Source organism: Fusarium keratoplasticum, chromosome 1 (assembly GCF_025433545.1).
Source record: "Fusarium keratoplasticum isolate Fu6.1 chromosome 1, whole genome shotgun sequence".
In the NCBI taxonomy this organism is placed as follows: Eukaryota; Fungi; Ascomycota; class Sordariomycetes; order Hypocreales; family Nectriaceae; genus Fusarium; species Fusarium keratoplasticum.
Window position 1 is genome coordinate 5,863,299 of NC_070529.1, and position 19,007 is coordinate 5,882,305.

Consider the following 19,007-nt stretch of genomic DNA (forward strand, 5'->3'; position numbering starts at 1 on the left):
GCCAAGCGATCTCGCCGTTCATCATCGGTGCGGGCCAATATCACCTCGCCAACTGGTACCGGGATAGTAACCTCCCGGGCGATTGGGCTATTGCAACGACCCAAAATGGCTGGACCGATAACGAGACCGGTCTCGAGTGGCTCAAGCACTTTGACCGGTGCACAGCCAAGCGATCAAATAGTCGCTATCGTCTTCTAATCCTTGATGGCCACGAAAGTCACCACTCAATCGAATTCGAGAGATATTGTGAGGAGAAGAAGATCATCAGGCTTTATATGCCACCTCATTCATCTCATATACTGCAGCCCCTTGACGTCGGGTGCTTTAGCGTGCTTAAGAACGCTTACGGCCAAGAAATAGAGCATCTGATCAGATGCTCTATAACTCACGTTTCAAAGACTGAGTTCTTTCCGGCCTTCTACGCCGCATTTCAGGCCACCATGACGGAAAAGAATATTAAGTCAGCCTTCAGAGGGGCCGGGCTTGTTCCTCTTGACCCGGAAAGTGTGGTCTCGAAACTTGATGTGCAGCTACGGACTCCAACACCGGCTGAGGAGGTGGCTAAACCGTCGACCCCTTGGGTTTCAAAGACCCCAAAGACCGTGCTTGAGGCTCAATCTCAGTCAGATTACCTCGAGAGACGAGTTATAAGGCACAAAAAGTAGCTCCCCAGAGTCAATTCTAGAAGCTATACGGTCTTCTTCTAAGGGAACAAAGATAGTTATGCATAAGGTTGCCTTACTTGAGGCTAGGGTTAAAGAACTTGAACAGGCAAATGAGATACTAAGCCGGCGCCGGAGGGCAAAAAAGGACCCGACTACAGAAAAAAGGGGTAATGACAGTAGAGGAAGGAAGGCAAGCAATTGATCAGATGGATATAGATGCGCAGGTAGTGGCAGAATCGTCGAGAAGTGGTAATCAAGGGAGGTCAGCGCGACCGGGGGGTTCGGCATTGTGGTGTCTGCGGCAAGCCCGGTCATAATGCAAGAACATGTCAGGTAGTGATTGAGACATCTGGGGAAGAGTATAGCGAGTAATTTCAATTGATTAAATGGTTTGTTGTGTTTTTATAGTGATTTCTATCTTAAAGGTTAAAAAAAAGTGTCCGGTTCGCTTGCTGTCCGGCTCGCTATACATGTACGTTAAGAGAAATAAGATAATATATAAAATTAAATAATTTTTTTTTATAATATTTCTTAAATTTAATAATATAATAACTTTTATAATTATTAAGAATTAAGAAATAATAAAACTTAATTAATTAATTAATTATATATTAATTAAAATACTTAAGCTACTTAAGACTAGTCTTATTATTAGTTTAATTATTTTAAGTTATTATAATAGCTTAATTACCTAAGAAGTTATTTTCTTAGTATTAATTAATAAGGTAATATTAACTTATATTAATAATAAATAACTAAATTACTTAGTCTTTTATATTAATTACTTAAATAATTATAATCTATTCTTAATTTCTAAGCTATATTAATTTTAGCTTTAAATACCTTTTTATATTTATAATAATTATTTTATTTATAATTATACCTATAAGAAAGCTAATCTTATTAAAGTTATAAATATTATTTAATTAAATATTATATTTTATAATTATATTTATTATAAGCTAAAATTAATTATAAATAATAATAAGATTTTTATACTTAGCTATTTAGTAATTATATTTCTAAAAGAAATATATCTTAAGGTCTAAGTATTATTTAATAAAATTATAAGCCTAATATATATTAATAAATAATATATTATAATTAATAAGTAATTAATTAGCTATTTCTTTTATATTATATAGCTATAAGAGAAATCCTTATAAATCTAAATTAAAAATAAAATAAATAAGGATTTATTTCTTTAGATTTAATAATTTATATAATTTAGGGATAATATTAAATTAAGCTTAACGTACTTGATAAGCAAGCGCCGCAGTCATGTAAGCGCCGCACTTTTCTACCTTACACCTAACTTTTCATTTGATCAATCGATTCTCAACAACCTAATATGCCAGCTATTACTATTGAAGCTAGAACCCTTCTTGCCCTTCAGGCCCTTCAAAATAACCCAAAACTAAGCATCCGACGCGCCGCAAGCACCTATATAGTCGATGAGCGACGACTACGTCGCCGCCAGCAAGGCATCCAGTCTCGACGCGATACCATCCAGAAATCACGTCGGCTATCTGATCTAGAGGAACAGATCCTTATTCACTTTATTCTCGATCTAGATTCGCGAGGATTTCCCCCACGGCTACGTGGTGTGAAAGAAATGGCTGATCAATTGCTTGCCGACCGCGACGCGCCACCAGTTGGCACGCGTTGGGCTCATAACTTCGTGAAGCGGCACCCAGACCTTAAGACGCGTTTCTTTTCGTAAATACGATTACCAGAGAGCCAAGTGCGAAGATCCAACCATTATCCGCGATTGGTTTCGGCTTATGGCGAATACAATCGCGAAGTACGGCATCCGATCAGATGATATCTATAACTTTGATGAGACTGGCTTTCTTATGGGCATGATTGCAAGCGGAATGGTTGTCACAGGTGCAGAAAGGCGTTCAAAGCCAAAAATCAGTGCAGCCTGGAAACCGGGAATGGATTACGGTCATTCAAGCGATTAATGCGGAAGGCTGGGCGATCCAGCCGTTTATCATCGGTGCGGGCCAATATCACCTCGCCAACTGGTACCGAGAAAGCAACCTCCCGGGCGATTGGGCTATTGCGACGACCCAAAATGGCTGGACCGATAATGAGACCGGTCTAGAGTGGCTAAAACACTTTAACCGATGCACAGCCAAACGATCAAATAGTCGCTATCGTCTTCTGATCCTTGATGGCCACGAAAGTCACCACTCTATCGAATTCGAGAGATATTGTGAGGAGAATAAGATCATCCGGCTTTGTATGCCACCTCATTCCTCTCATCTACTCCAGCCCCTTGACGTCGGGTGCTTTAGCGTGCTAAAGCAAGCTTATGGTCGAGAAATAGAGCGATTGATCAGATGCTCTATAACCCACGTTTCAAAGACCGAGTTCTTTCCGGCCTTCCACGCAGCACACGAGGCCACTATGACGGAAACAAATATCAGGGGGGGCTTTTAAAGGAGCTGGCCTTATTCCTCTTGACCCAGAAACTGTGGTCTCAAAGCTTGATGTTCAGCTGCGGACGCCAACGCCGGTTGAGGAGGCAGCTGAACCATCGACCCCTTTGGGCTTCAAAGACCCCAAAGACTGTGCTTGAGGCCCAATCTCAGTCTGAATACCTTGAAAGACGGATTAGAAGGCATCAAAGTAGCTCTCCAGAGTCAATTCTTGAAGCATTAAAGTCTCTTGCGAAGGGAACAAAGGCAGTTATGCATGAGATGGCTCTCATGAGGGCAGAGGTCCAAGACCTTCGACAGGCAAATGAGATACTAAGCCGGCGCCGGAGGGCAAAAAAGGACTAGACTGCAGAAAAGAGGAGTAATGACGGTAGAGGAAGGAAGGCAAGCAATTGATCAAATGGATATAGATGCGCAGGTGGTGGCGGAATCGTCGAGGAGTGGTGGTCAAGGAAGGTCAGCGCGACCAGGTATTCGGCGTTGTGGTGTCTGCGGTAAGCCCGGCCATAATGCAAGGACCTATCAGGTAGTGATTGAGACGTCTGGGGAAGAGTATAGTGAGTAGTTTTAATTGATTACATGGTTTATGGTGTTTTTATCGCGATAACTATAGAGGGGGTTAAAAAAAGTGCGGCGCTTACATGACTGCGGCGCTTGCTTATCAAGTACGTTATATTATAAGATATTAGGATATTTTTTATATATAAGGTATATTTATATATTATCTTAGGGGTTAAATAGTATTTTTTTTATATTATAAGTTCTTAGCTAATTCCTTATAATAGGCTTAGAGATAGATTTCTTATATATATATTATATTTATATATTCTTATGCTATTTAGATATATTATTTATACTTATTATTTTAGTACTAGTTCTTATTTCTATTATAGAGTTATAAGGAAGGGTTTTTTTCTTATAGCTTTTTATTAATTTTTTATTTTTTTTATTATTATTCTTTCTAGGTTTACTAAAGTTCTTTTTATAATTTTATTATATTATAATTAAAGTTAATTTAAGTTAGGTCTCTAGTATCTTTTTTAGAGATTTAGTCCCTATAATATGGTTTATAGCATTTCTTATCTTATTATTTATATATTTTATTATATTCTTATAATACTTTAGGTTAGTATTATAGGTATAAATTATAGTTATATTATATAGGATTATCTTATTAATAATCCCTTTTATATATAATAAAGGGTATATAAGGAGGTATTATATTATATTTTATAATTTACTTTTTATAATTAAACCTTTTTATAATAGCTTCCTTAAAGTCTATTTATTTTACTATTATTAGGGGTAGTTATTGCTTTTATCTAGCTAGTACTTTAGCCTCTTTTTATTTAAGCCTTTTAGTTATTATAATAATAATTATTTATTAATTTATATTATTTAATCTAGTTATTTCTTATATTATTAGTTTAGGGAGTGGCTTTTATATATCTTTAGTTATAAGGTTAAATTAATAAGCCTTTAGGGGCTTAATTAGGTTATAAAGTTATTTCTTTATAATATTATTAATTATATAATTACCTTTTACTTATTTTTTTATTAGGTAGGTATTTTAATAGGGCATAGTAACTTCTCTTAGCTAGAGTCTAGTCTTATTATAGCCTTATTATACTATCTTAAGTATCTTAGTAATATAGATAGCTATCTAGGGTTTAATATTTACTTAGTAAATAAAATTTATTTATTTTTTATCTTTTAAAAGTAGTTATTACTTATAGGGTTTATAATGCCTTTCTTAGATATCTTATTATTTCTTTTTATATTTATTAGCTTTATAGCCTTTCTTATAGTAATAATAATATTTAATATTTTTAGGTCCTTATTAGGTTACTTTAAGCTCTATAAGTCCTAGGTTAATATTATATAAGGTATTATTTTGCCTTTTTTTGCCTTAGTTAGTATTAAAGCGAGGGTTATTATTTTTATTATTAAACTTAGGGTTTTATAGTTTCTTTTAGGAGAATTATTAATTATTAATTTTAATTACTTTATTAATATAATTAATAAGGTTATTAGGTTATTCCTCCTTATAGAGCTTAGCTTATATTTCTTTCTTAAGTTTATTAAAAAAGAAAGATATTAGGGGTTATTAATCTTAATTAAGTTTTAAGGTAAGTTAAAAATACTTTATTTTATATTCTAAGGCGGATTAGGTTTATTAGAGTGCTTTAATCTCTCTTTTAGCTTATGCTTTTTTATTAATAGTCTTAAAGGCCTATTAAAGTATTATTTTAAAGGCTTTATAGTCTAAATAGAGGTTATTAGTTTATAGTAAGAGTTTAGTAAATAAGGTAGTAAGGTATTTTCTTATAATTAGTTTAAATTATGCGGCGGTATAGTTTTTAAGTCTTCTTATAGTATATTAGACCTTACTAGAAGTTAGTATAAATTAGGTTAGGTAGTAGGTTATAAAGGCCTATAGCTATATAAGAAAGGTTAGTAGTTTATATATAGTCTTATTAAATATCTCTAATAGGTTTAGCTTTAGGACTTTTCTTATATCTTTTTCCTTTATAGCGGCGGTAATTATATTATTAATATCTTAAATATTATTTAAGTATTATATATTCTAAGTATACTAGGATTTACTTATTTTTTTAATAAGTTTATATAACTTATTTATCTTAGTACTTATAGTAGTAATTTAGGCATAGAGTTACTTAATTTCTTTATTATTAGAATTATTTATATTATTTATTTCTTTATCTAGGTTAATAGGGGCGGGGGTAATAGGCGTAGGTGGATGGTTGGCCGGTGGGCCTTGCTGGTGGTTATTACTAGGAGTAGCCTGAGTAGTTATTATATTTAATATTATTTAAGGTAATATAAGTAATCCTCTAAATAAGAGCTATTAATATATAATAAGAGGGTATTTTTCTAAGGGATAAACTAGTCGTATTAGGTTTATATTAGCAAGGGGATTAATCGCGCTATGCTTAAATAAAGGGGGTATTATATCTAGTAATATACTTAAAGGTATTAAGTATAATTAAGTTATATTAATAGCTAAGGTAGCTATTATATAAGAAAGTATAATAAGTATATTTATATACTTTGTGTATTAATAATAATTACTATAGTTATAGGTTTTAATTAAGGTAATTATATAAGTAATTAGAGTAATTAGGTATATAATTATTATAATTATATAGTGTTAAGAGTAATTACTTATTTAATTAGTAAAGAATTATAGGGGTTTGCTTATATATATAATAGGTATATATTAGGCTATAATATTTTCTTAGCCTTAGTCTTAAATATAAATAATTTATTTTTTTTATAAGATTAATTAATAATATAATAATCTTTTTAAATTACTTAAGGAACTTATAGTAATAATTAATAAAACTAAGAAAAGCTTATATTTCTTTAATATTTATTAATTTTTTTTTATTTTTTAAATATTTAGACTTTCTTAGGGTTTATATATATCTTATTATAAGAGATAATATGTCTAAGAAATTCTATTTCTAAGGTATAAATTTTATTTTCCTTAGGTTTTATTAATAACTTAATATCTTATAATATTTATAATACCTTATAGATATATTTTATATATTTTTCTTTTATTTTAAAGAAAATAAAAATATTATCTAAGTAATATATAATAAATATATTTAGATATTTTTATAATATATTATTAACTATTTATTAAAATATAATAAATATATTAATTAATCTAAAATATATAATAAAATACTTAAAAAGTTTATATTTAATATAAAAAATAATTATATATTTATATTTTTTCTTAATATAATTAAGGTTATAAGCTCCCTTAAGGTTAAGTATAATAAAATATTTTATTTTAAATAATTAATTCTTTAATTTATTAATAAGTAATAATAATATATAATCTTTAATTATAAGAATATTAAGTATTTTAAAATTAATATAAAATTAAAGCTTATTATCTTTTTTTAAAATAAATATAATAAGATATTTAATAAAAGATATATTTTTTTTAATATATTCTTTTTATAATATATCTTTAATATTAATAATTATATTTTATTAAATAAGTAAAATTTATTAAAGCTAAGTTATTTTTTATTTATAAATTTAATTTCTAAGTTATAATATATATATTTAAGTAATTTTATTTTAAGTTCTTTTATAAAGAGTTTCTTATAGATATAATATTATAATAAAATATTTTTAAGTTATTTTTCTTTTAATATCTCTTTAATTTATTTTAGGTTTTTTTTTAATTTATAAAATTACCTTATAATATATATAATTATTTATTAATTTTATTATTTTTATTTATTATAATATTTATATTATATCCCTCTAGGTAAAGAGGTATTTTATATTTATTTTTTTTTTACTTTTCTAATAAAAGTTTAAGATCTTATATTATATTTTAAGTTATTATTTATTATAAAGGGTATCTTATTATTAAAAAAAGGCACTTAGCTAATTCTCTAATTAAACATAAGTTATAGTATTATAACTATAGGTACCTAAATATAAGATTATATTATTTATTTAATATAATATTAAATAATATCTCTTAGTTTTTTTTTTAATAAAAACTTTAAGATAATTAATCTTATTATTAATAATACTATTATTATAATTAAAAAAAATTCTTTTTAAATTAATAATTAAATAAGGTATTTATTTATATCTTTATAATAGCTTAAGCCTATTTATTATTATTAAATTAAAGTAATTTTACTTAGCTTTATTATTTACTAAAGTATTTAATTACTTCCCCTTAATTTATACTTTTAGTTTTAAGTATTATTACTTATATACTTTATTTATAATATAAAAGGCCTTTTAGGATAATATATCCTTATATTTATCTACCTACTACCCTTTATTAAATAAGGTATTTAGTTTTTTAACTTTTTAATAATATAGCTAAGGTAATTAAATTTATATTTATTATTTATATATATTTTATAATTATAATTATGTTTTAAATTATTTTATTATTATTAATAGCTTTCTTTTATTTTCTTATCTTCTTTATATTAAGTATTACTTAGTTTTTTTTTTTTTAATTAATTCTTTTTATTAATCTTTAATCTTATAGAGTATTTATTTATATTTTTAAATAGCCTAATATAAGTCCTTATAGTATTATATATATATAATACTAATAAAGTTATATTTATAAAATATATAATATCTTTTTATTTTATATTATATATAGGGTTTATTATTTAGCTAGGCTAATAAGATAATAAAAAAATCATTTTATATATATTTCTATTTTTTATATTTTTTATATTAATAATATTAAGATAATATCTATAAAATATAAAAATACTTCTTATATATAATATATATTTTTATATTATCTTAGGGGTTAAATAATATTTTTCTATATTATAGGTTTTTAATTAATTTCTTATAATAAACTTAGAAATAGATTTCTTATATATATATTATATTTATATATTTTTATACTATTTAGATATAATATACTTAATAAGCAAGCGATATAGTTAAGTAAATAATATACTTTTCCCTCTTATATTTAACTTTTTATTTAATTAATTAATTCCTAATTATAAAATATATTATAATTAAATATTAAGGCTAAAACCCTTCTTACCCTTTAAGCTTTTTAAAATAATCTAAATCTAAGTATTTAAAAAACTATGAAGATTTACTAAGTCTTTAAGCTAAGGCTATATTAGTAATAAAATAATATTTAAGCTTAACTTAATACTATCCCTAAATTATATAAATTATTAAATTTAAAAAAAGATATTTTTATTTATTTTATTTTTAACTTAGATTTATAAGGATTTCTCTTATAGCTATATAATATAAAAGAAATAACTAATTAATTACTTATTAATTATAATATATTATTAATTAGTATATATTAAGCTTATAACTTTATTAAGTAATAACTTAACCTTAAGATATATTTCTTTTATAAATATAATTATTATAAAGCTAAATATAAAAACTTAATAATTATTTATAATTAGTTTTAGCTTATAGTAAATATAATTATAAAATATAATATCTAATTAAATAATATTTATAACTTTAATAAAATTAGCTTTTTTATAAATATAATTATAAGTAAAATAATTATTATAATATATATAATAAATAAGTATTATAAATAAATAAGTATTATAAAAATCTTAACCCTCCTTAGGAATATTATAATAAAAATATTATAAATTATTTAATTAATTAAAATTATTTTTTATATTTTTCCCTAGATATCTTAATTACTACCTAATAGGTCCTTATATTATACCTAGGCTTATTATAAATACTATAGCGCTAAATACCTAATCTAATTAACCTCCCTTAATTATTACTCCTTAATAATTTAGCTATTACTTATATATTTATATCTATTTAATTAATTACTTATTTTCCTTCCTTTATTATTATTACTCCTCTTTTCTATAATTTAATCCTTTTTGCCTTTTAGTATTAGCTTAGTATCTTATTTACTTATTAAAGGTCTTAGACCTTTGCCTTTATAAGAGCTATCTTATATATAATTACCTTTATTCCCTTTATAAGAAACTTTAATACTTTAAGAATTAACTCTAGAGAGCTATTTTAGTGCCTTTTAATCTATTTTTTAAGGTATTTAGACTAAGATTAGGCCTTAAGTATAATCTTTAGGGTCTTTAAAGCCTAAGGGGTTAATAATTTAATTACCTCCTTAACTAATATTAATATTTATAGCTAAATATTAAGCTTTAAGACTATAGTTTCTAGGTTAAAAGAAATAAGGCTAGCTTTTTTAAAAGCCCCCTTAATATTTCTTTTTATTATAATAGCCTTATATATAATATAAAAAGCTAAAAAAAACTTAGTTTTTAAAATATATATTATAAAATATTTAATTAATTATTTTATTTCTTAATTATAAGCTTATTTTAGTATATTAAAGTATTTAATATTAAGGGGCTAAAATAAATATAATAAATAAAATAATATATAAAGCTAAATAATTTTTTTTCTTTTTATAATATTTCTTAAATTTAATAAAATAATAACTTTTATAATTCTTAAGGATTAAGAAATAATAAGAATTAATTAATTAATTAATTATATATTAATTAAAATATTTAAGTTACTTAAAATTAATCTTATTATTAATCTAGCTATTTTAGGTTATTATAATAGCTTAATTACCTAAGAGGTTATTTTTTTAATATTAATTAGCGAGGTAATATTAACTTATATTAATAATAAATAACTAGATCGCCTAGCCTTTTATATTAATTACTTAAATAATTATAATTTATTTTTAATTTCTAAGCTATATTAATTTTAGCTTTAAATACCTTTTTATACTTATAATAATTATTCTATTTATAATTATACCTATAAGAAAGCTAATCTTATTAAAATTATAAATATTATTTAATTAGATATTATATTTCGTAATTATATTTACTATAAGCTAAAACTAATTATAAATAAATATTAAGTCTTTATATTTAGCTCTCTAGTAATTATATTTATAAAAGAAATATATCTTAAGGTCTAAGTATTACTTAACGAAGTTATAAGCCTAATATATACTAATTAATAATATATCGCGGTTAATAAGTAATTAATTAGCTATTTCTTTTATATTATATAGCTATAAGGAGAATCCTCGCGAATCTAAGTTAAGAATAAAATAAATAAGGATATCTTCTTTTAGATTAAATAGCTTATATAAATTAGGGATAATATCGCATTAAGACTAGATGCCTTACTACCGGCGATATAAGGTATAATAATAAACTATATATATTATTGCAGCGTATTAGATACTTAGTTTTAGGTTACTTTAGAGGGTTTAAAGAGCTAGAAGGATTCTAGCCTTAGTATTAGGCCCTAATATGCTTAGTAGTTAAGAATTAATTAATTAAATAAAGAAGATATAAGGTAAGGGATTTTTATAATACTTGCCTATTTATAATACTCGCTTATTATATATATTAAATTAATATTAATATATAGGTAATAGCTAAATTATTAAAGAGTAATAATTAAAGAAGGTTAATTAGACTAGGTATTTTATATTATAATATTTATAATAAGCCTAGGCATAATATAAGGACTTATTAAGTAATAATTAAGATATTTAGGAAAAAATATAATAAGTAGTCTTAATTAATTAAATAATTTAAAGTATTTTTATTATAATTATTATAAAAATAATTAAAAAAAAATATATTATTTACTTAATTATATTACTTACTTATTAAGTATATTATTATTTAATTACTTATCTTCCTTCTTTTATTATTATAACCCTTTTTTTTTATAATTTAGTCCTTTTTGCCCTTTAGCGCTAATTTAATATCTTATTTACCTCTCGAAGGTCTTTAACCTTAGCCCTTAATAATATAATCTTATATATATTTCCCTTTATTGCCTATATAAAAGACTTTATAGACCCTATAATTAACTCTAGGGAGCTATTATAATACCTTTTAATTTATTTTTTAAGGTATTTAGACTAAGATCTAGCCTTAAGTATAATCTTTAAGGTCCTTAAGACCTAAGGGGTAAAGGGTTTAGCCCTCTCCTTAATAAGTATTAGAGTTTATAGTTATATATTAAGCTTTAAGACTATAATTTCTAGATTAAGAGGAATAATATTAGCTTTTTTAAAAGCCCCCTTAATATTTCTTTTTATTATAATAGCCTTATATATTATATAAAAGGCTAAAAAGAACTTAGTTTTTAAAATATATTTTATAAAGTATTTAATTAGATATTTTATTTTTTAATTATAAGCTTATTTTAATATATTAAAATACCTAATATTAAGGTATTAAAATAAATAAAAGAAATAAAATAATATATAAAGCTAAATATTTTTTTTTATAATATTTCTTAAAGCTAATAAATTAATAACTTTTATAATTATTAAGAATTAAGAAATAATAAAAATTAATTCATTAATTAATTATATATTAATTAAAATACTTAAGCTATTTAAGATAAGTCTTATTATTAATCTAGCTATTTTAAGTTATTATAATAACTTAATTACCTAAAAGGTTATTTTCTTAATATTAATTAATAAAATAATATTAGCTTATATTAATAATAAATAACTAGATTACTTAGCCTTTTATATTAATTACTTAAATAATTATAATTTATTTTTAATTTTTAAGCTATATTAATTTTAGCTTTAAATATCTTTCTAAGCCTATAATAACTATTCTACTTATAATTATACTTATAAAAAAGCTAGTTTTATTAAAATTATAAATATCTTATATATTAATATTATATTTTATAATTATATTTATTATAACATACTTAATAAGCAAGTAAGCTAGATAAATAAGTAAGCTAAAAATCCCTTAACCTATATTATCTCTATTTAATTAATTAATTCTTAACTAACTAGTATATAATAATTTAATTATAAAGCTAGAATGCTCCTTGCCCTTTAGGCCCTTTAAAATAACCTAAACCTATATATCCGACGCGCTATAGAGATATATATAATTAATTATTATACTCTAGGTCGCCGGCAAAAGGGTATCTAGTCTTAGCGTAATACTATCTAGAAATTATATTAGCTATCTAATCTAGAGGAAGAGATCCTTATTTATTTTATTTTTAATCTAGATTTATAAGGATTTCCCCCCTGGCTTTATAATATTAAAGAAATAACTAATTAATTACTTATTAATCGCGATGCGCTATTAATTAATATATATTAGGCTTTAAACTTTATTAAGTAATACCTAGAGCTTAAGATATATTTCTTTTATAAATATAATTACTAAAGAACTAAGTATAAAGATTTAATTATTATCTATGATTAGTTTTAGCTTATAGCAAATATAATCGCGAAGTATAATATTTAATTAAATAATATCTATAACTTTAATAAGATTAGCTTTTTTATAAGTATAATTATAAGCGAAATAGTTATTATAGGCTTAGAAAGGTATTTAAAGCTAAAATTAATATAGCCTAGAAACTAAGAATAGATTATAATTATTTAAGCGATTAATATAAAAAGCTAGGCGATTTAGCTATTTATTATTAGTATAGGCTAATATTACCTTACTAACTAATACTAGAATAATAACCTCCTAGGCGATTAGGCTATTATAATAACTTAAAATAACTAGACCAATAATAAAATTAGCCTTAAGTAGCTTAAGCACTTTAACTAGTATATAACTAATTAATTAATTAGTTCCTATTATCTCTTAATTCTTAATAAATATAAAAATTACTAATCTATTAAATTTAAGAGATATTATAAAAAAAAAAAGATTATTTAGCTTTATATATTACCTTATTTCTCTTATTTACTCTAGCCCCTTAATATTAGGTACTTTAATATATTAAAATAAGCTTATAATTAAGAAATAAAATAATTAATTAAATATTCTATAACTTATATTTTAAAGACTAAGTTCTTTTTAGCCTTCTATATAATATATAAGTCTATTATAATAAAAAGAAATATTAAGGGGGCTTTTAAAGGAGCTAGTCTTATTCCCCTTAACCTAAAAGCTATAGTCTTAAAGCTTAATATATAGCTATAGACTCTAATGCCTACCGAGGAGGGGGTTAAACCCTTTACCCCTTGGGTCTTAAGGACCCTAAAGACTATGCTTAAGGCTAGATCTTAGTCTAAATACCTCGAAAGATAAATTAAAAGGCATTATAATAGCTCCTTAGAGTTAATTATAGAGGCTATAAAGTCTCTTATAAAGGTAATAAAAGGAAATATATATAAGATTATATTATTAAGGGCTAAGGTTAAAGACCTTTAAGAGGCAAATAAGATACTAAGCCGGCGCTAGGGGGCAAAAAGGACTAAACTATAGAAAAGAGGGGTTATAATAGTAGAGGAGGGAAGGTAAGTAATTAATTAAATAGATATAGATGCGTAGGTAATACCTGAATTATCGAGGAGTAGTGGTTAAGAAAGGTTAATTAGATTAAGTATTTAGCGCTATAATATCTATAATAAGCCCGGGCATAATATAAGGACTTATTAGGTAGTAATTAAGATATCTAGGGAAGAGTATAATAAGTAGTTTTAATTAATTAAATAATTTATATTATTTTTATTGCGATCTCTAGTAAGAAGGTTAGGATTTTTAGCTTACTTACTTATTAAGTATATTAAGCTAAAATTAATTATAAATAATAATTAAATCTTTATACTTAGCTCTCTAGTAATTATATTTATAAAAAAAATATATTTTAATATCTAGGTATTACTTAATAAAATTATAAGCTTAATATATATTAATTAATATTATATCGCGGTTAGTAAGTAATTAATTAGCTATATTTTTAATACTATATAGCTAGTAGGAAAATCCTTATAAATCTAAGTTAAGAATAAAATAAATAAAGATCTCTTCCTCTAGGTTAATAAGCTTATATAATTTAAGTATCTAATTAAGTTATAATTAAATACCTTATTACTAGCATTAAAGCTTTATATAACTAATATTATAAATCTCTATAGCTTATTAGACCTTTAATTTTAAATTATTTTAAAAGGCCTAAAGGGCAAGAAGGATTCTAGTCTTATTATTAGATTATAATATACTAGGTAATTAAGAATTAATTAATTAAATAGAGATAATATAAGTTAAGGGATTTTATTATATATACTTATTTATTATATATGCTATATATATATATTAATTTTTTTTTCTTATTATTATTTTTTTTAATTCTATTAAAATTCCTTTTATAGCTATATTATATTATATTTAAAATTAATTTAAACTAAGCCTTTAATATCCCTTTTAGAGACCTAATTTATATATTTTAATTTATAATATTTCTTTTTTTATTATTTATATATTTTATTATATTTTTATAATACTTTAAGTTAATATTATAAGTATAAGTTATAATTAACATACTTAATAAGCAAGTAAACCATCCAAGCGAGTAAACCACTTTTCCTAGCCCTTATAACTCTAAACTATAATAAAAACATAATAAATTAATTAATTAATTAAAACTACTCGCTATACTCTTCTCTAGAGGTCTTAATCACTACCTGATATATTCTTGCATTATATCCGGGCTTACTATATATTCTATAGCGCTAAACGCCTAGTCCAACCGACCTTCCTCGACCACTACTTCTCGACGATTCCATAGCTACCTACGCATCAATATCCATCTAATTAATTACTTGCCTTCCTTCCTCTACTATTATTACCCCTCTTTTCTATAGCCGGCTTCTTTTTGCCCTCCAGCGCCGGCTTAGTATCTCATTCGCCTATCGAAGATCCTATACCTTAGCCTTTAATAAGGCATTCTTATATAATATACTTAATATTCCCTTGGTTAGAGACTTAAGAGCACCTAGAATTAACTCTGGGGAGCTACTTTGATGCCTTCTGATTCGTCGCTCGAGGTATTTAGACTGAGAACCAGCCTCGAGCACTATCTTTGGGGTCTTTGAAGCCCAAGGGGTCGAGGGCCCGGCCTCCTCCTCAACCAGCGTTAGGGTCCATAACTATATATCAAGCTTTAAGACCATACTTTCTGGGTCAAGAGGGATGAGCCTGGCCCCTCTAAAAGATGACCTAATGTTTTATTCTGTCATAGTAGCTTAATAAGCAGCATAAAAGGCCGGGAAGAACTTAGTCTTTGAAATATGGGTAATAAAGCATCTAATCAAATACTCTATTTCTCGACTATATGCCTTCTTTAGTAGGCTAAAGTATCTGATATTAAGAGGCTAAAGTAGATGAGACGAATGAGGCGGCATATAGAGCGTAATAATCTAGTTCTCTTTATAATATCTCTTAAAGTCGACGGAGTAGTGACTTTTATGCCCATCGAGGATTAGGAGACGATAGCGATTAACTGATCGCTTAGCTATATATCGATTAAAGTGCTTTAGCTATTTAAAGCCTATCTCGTTATCGGTCTAGCCATTTTGAGAGGTTATAATTGCCTAATCGCCCGGGAGGTTGCTACCTCGGTACCAGTTGGCGAGGTGATATTGACCCGCGCCTATGATGAACGGCTGGACCGCCTAGCCTTCTGCATTGATCGCCTGAATCACCGTGATCCATTCCCGGTTTTTAAGCTGCACTAATTTTGGTCGTCCACGTCTTTCTAAACCTATGATAACTATTCCGCTTACAATCATGCCCATAAGGAAGCCAATCTCATCAAAGTTATAGATATCATCTGATTAGATGCTATATTTCGCGATCACGTTCGCTATAAGCTAAAACCAATCATAAATAACGGTTAGATCTTCGCACTTGGCCCTCTAGTAGTCATATTTATGAAAAAAACGCGTCTTTAGCTTTTCTTATCGCCTAATGAAGTTATAAGCTTAGCGCTTGCCGACGGGTAATGCGTCGCGGTCAGCGAGCAATCAATTGGCCATTTCTTTAACTATACGCAATCGAGGGGGAAATCCTCGCGAATCTAGGTCGATAATGAATTGAACTATGATCTGTTCCTCTAGATTAGATAGTCGGCGCGAATTTAGGATAGCATCGCGTCGAGATTGGATGCCTTGCTGCCGGCGACGTAAGGTTATGCAATTGACCTTATATATATCCGCAGCGCGTCGGAGGCTTAATTTAGGGTTATTTTGAATAGCTTGAAGTGCAAGAAGCATTCTAGCTTTATAATTTGGGTCTGACATGCTTGGTGGTTAATAAATCAATTGATTAAGTGAAAGTTAGGTGTAAGAGGGAAAAGTGGTTCACTCGCTTGGATGGTTTACTCGCTTATTAAGTATGTTATATTATATAGAGTTATCTTATTAATAATTTCTTTTATATTTAATAAAAGATATATAAGGAGGTATTATATTATATCTTATAACTTATTTTTTATAATTAAAACCTTTTATAATAGCTTTTTTAAAGTCTATTTATTTTATTAATATTAAGAGTAATTATTATTTCTATTTTATTTATACTTTTATTTCTTTTTATATAAACTTTTTAATTATTATAATAGTAATTATTTATTAGCTTATATTACTTAGTCTAGGGTTTATTTATATTATTAGCTTAAGAAGTAATTATTATTATATATTTTTATTATCTTTTTATATTTTTATTATATATTTTACTTATTTATAAATTATTTTATTATTTAATTTAAGTTTATAATAGTTTTTTTTTTATTTATTATAATATTATATTTACTTTATAATATTTTAAATATCTTAGTAATATAAATAACTATTTATAATTTATAGTTTTAATTAATAGTATTTAGCTATTTCTTACCTTTTAAAAAAGATTATTATAGCTTTAGCTAATAATATTTTTCCTTAATATCTTATTATTTCTTCTTATTTTTATTTACCTTATAACGTACTTGATAAGTGAGCTGTACAGACAAGTGAACGAGACAGCATACTGTGCACCTAGAAATAGCCTACCCTAGACCCTCTAACTCTTTCTATAAAATAGCTATAAGCTTAAAAAGAGTATTTTTATAATTCTAATCCTTTATAAAGTTTAAAAATGATTTTCTTATATTTTTTAAAAAATGCCTTTATAGAGAAAAGGCCAAGTATACAGTGCGAATAGCTTATTCTTTAAACTACCTTATAAAAAGCCTTATAAGATTTTTTTAAAAAATATATATAAATAATATATAATATAATAAATATAATTATAGGTTTATAGATATTTTAAGCTATTTTTAGAATTTTAAGGGCTTTTTTTATTTCTCTTTTTAATATATAAATACCTTTGTCTCGCTCACTTGACTGTACAGCTCACTTATTAAGTACGTTAGCCTTATTTATAATAATAATAATACTTAATATATTTTTATTTTTATAATATAGCTCTTAGTTTTATTAGGCCTATTTATATATTATATAAAATATTATACTATTATTTCTTACCTTAGTTTAAGTTAAAATAAAAATTATTAATTTTATTATTATTAATCCTAGGGTTTTAAAGCTTTTTCTAAGAGAATTATTAATTATTAATCTTAATTACCTTATTAATATAATTAATAAGGTTATTATAGTATTTTTTTATAAAGTTTTACTTATATTTTTTTCTTAAGTTTATTAAAAAAAAATAATATTAAAGGCTTTTAATCTTAGTTAAGTTTAAAGATAAATTAAAGGTATTTTATCTTATATTTTAAAATAGACTAGGTTTATTAAAGCGTCTTAATTTCTTTTTTAGCTTATATCTTTTTATTAATAATTTTAAAAGCTTATTAAAGTATTTTATTAAAGACTTTATAGTCTAAGTAAGAATTATTAATTTATAATAAGAGTTTAATAAATAAAATAATAAGGTATTTTCTTATAATTAATTTAAATTATATAATAATATAATTTTTAAGTCTTCTTATAATATATTAGACTTTATTAAAGGTTAAAATAAACTAAGTTAAGTAATAGGTTATAAAAGCCTATAGCTATATAAGAAAGGTTAATAGCTTATATATAATCTTATTAAATATTTCTAATAAGTTTAGCTTTAAGACTTTTCTTATATTTTTTCCCTTTATAATAATAATAGTTATATTATTAATATCTTAAATATTATTTAAATATTATATATTCTAAATATATTAAGATTTATTTATTTTCTTAATAAGTTTATAAAGCCTATTTATCTTAGTATTTATAATAATATAATTAATAAGTAAGTAGGTTAAATAAGTAAGTAAATTAAAAATCTTAACCTCTTAGATTAAAATTATAATAAAAATATTATAAATTATTTAATTAATTAAAATTATTTATTATATTTTTTCTTAGATATCTTAATTATTACTTAATATATTCTTATATTATACTTAGGCTTATTATATATATTATAATATTAAATGCCTAATGTACTTGATAAGCGAGTGAGCCAGGCAAGCGAGTGAGCCACCTATACTATGCACTAAAAGCTTAAATTTCTAAGTA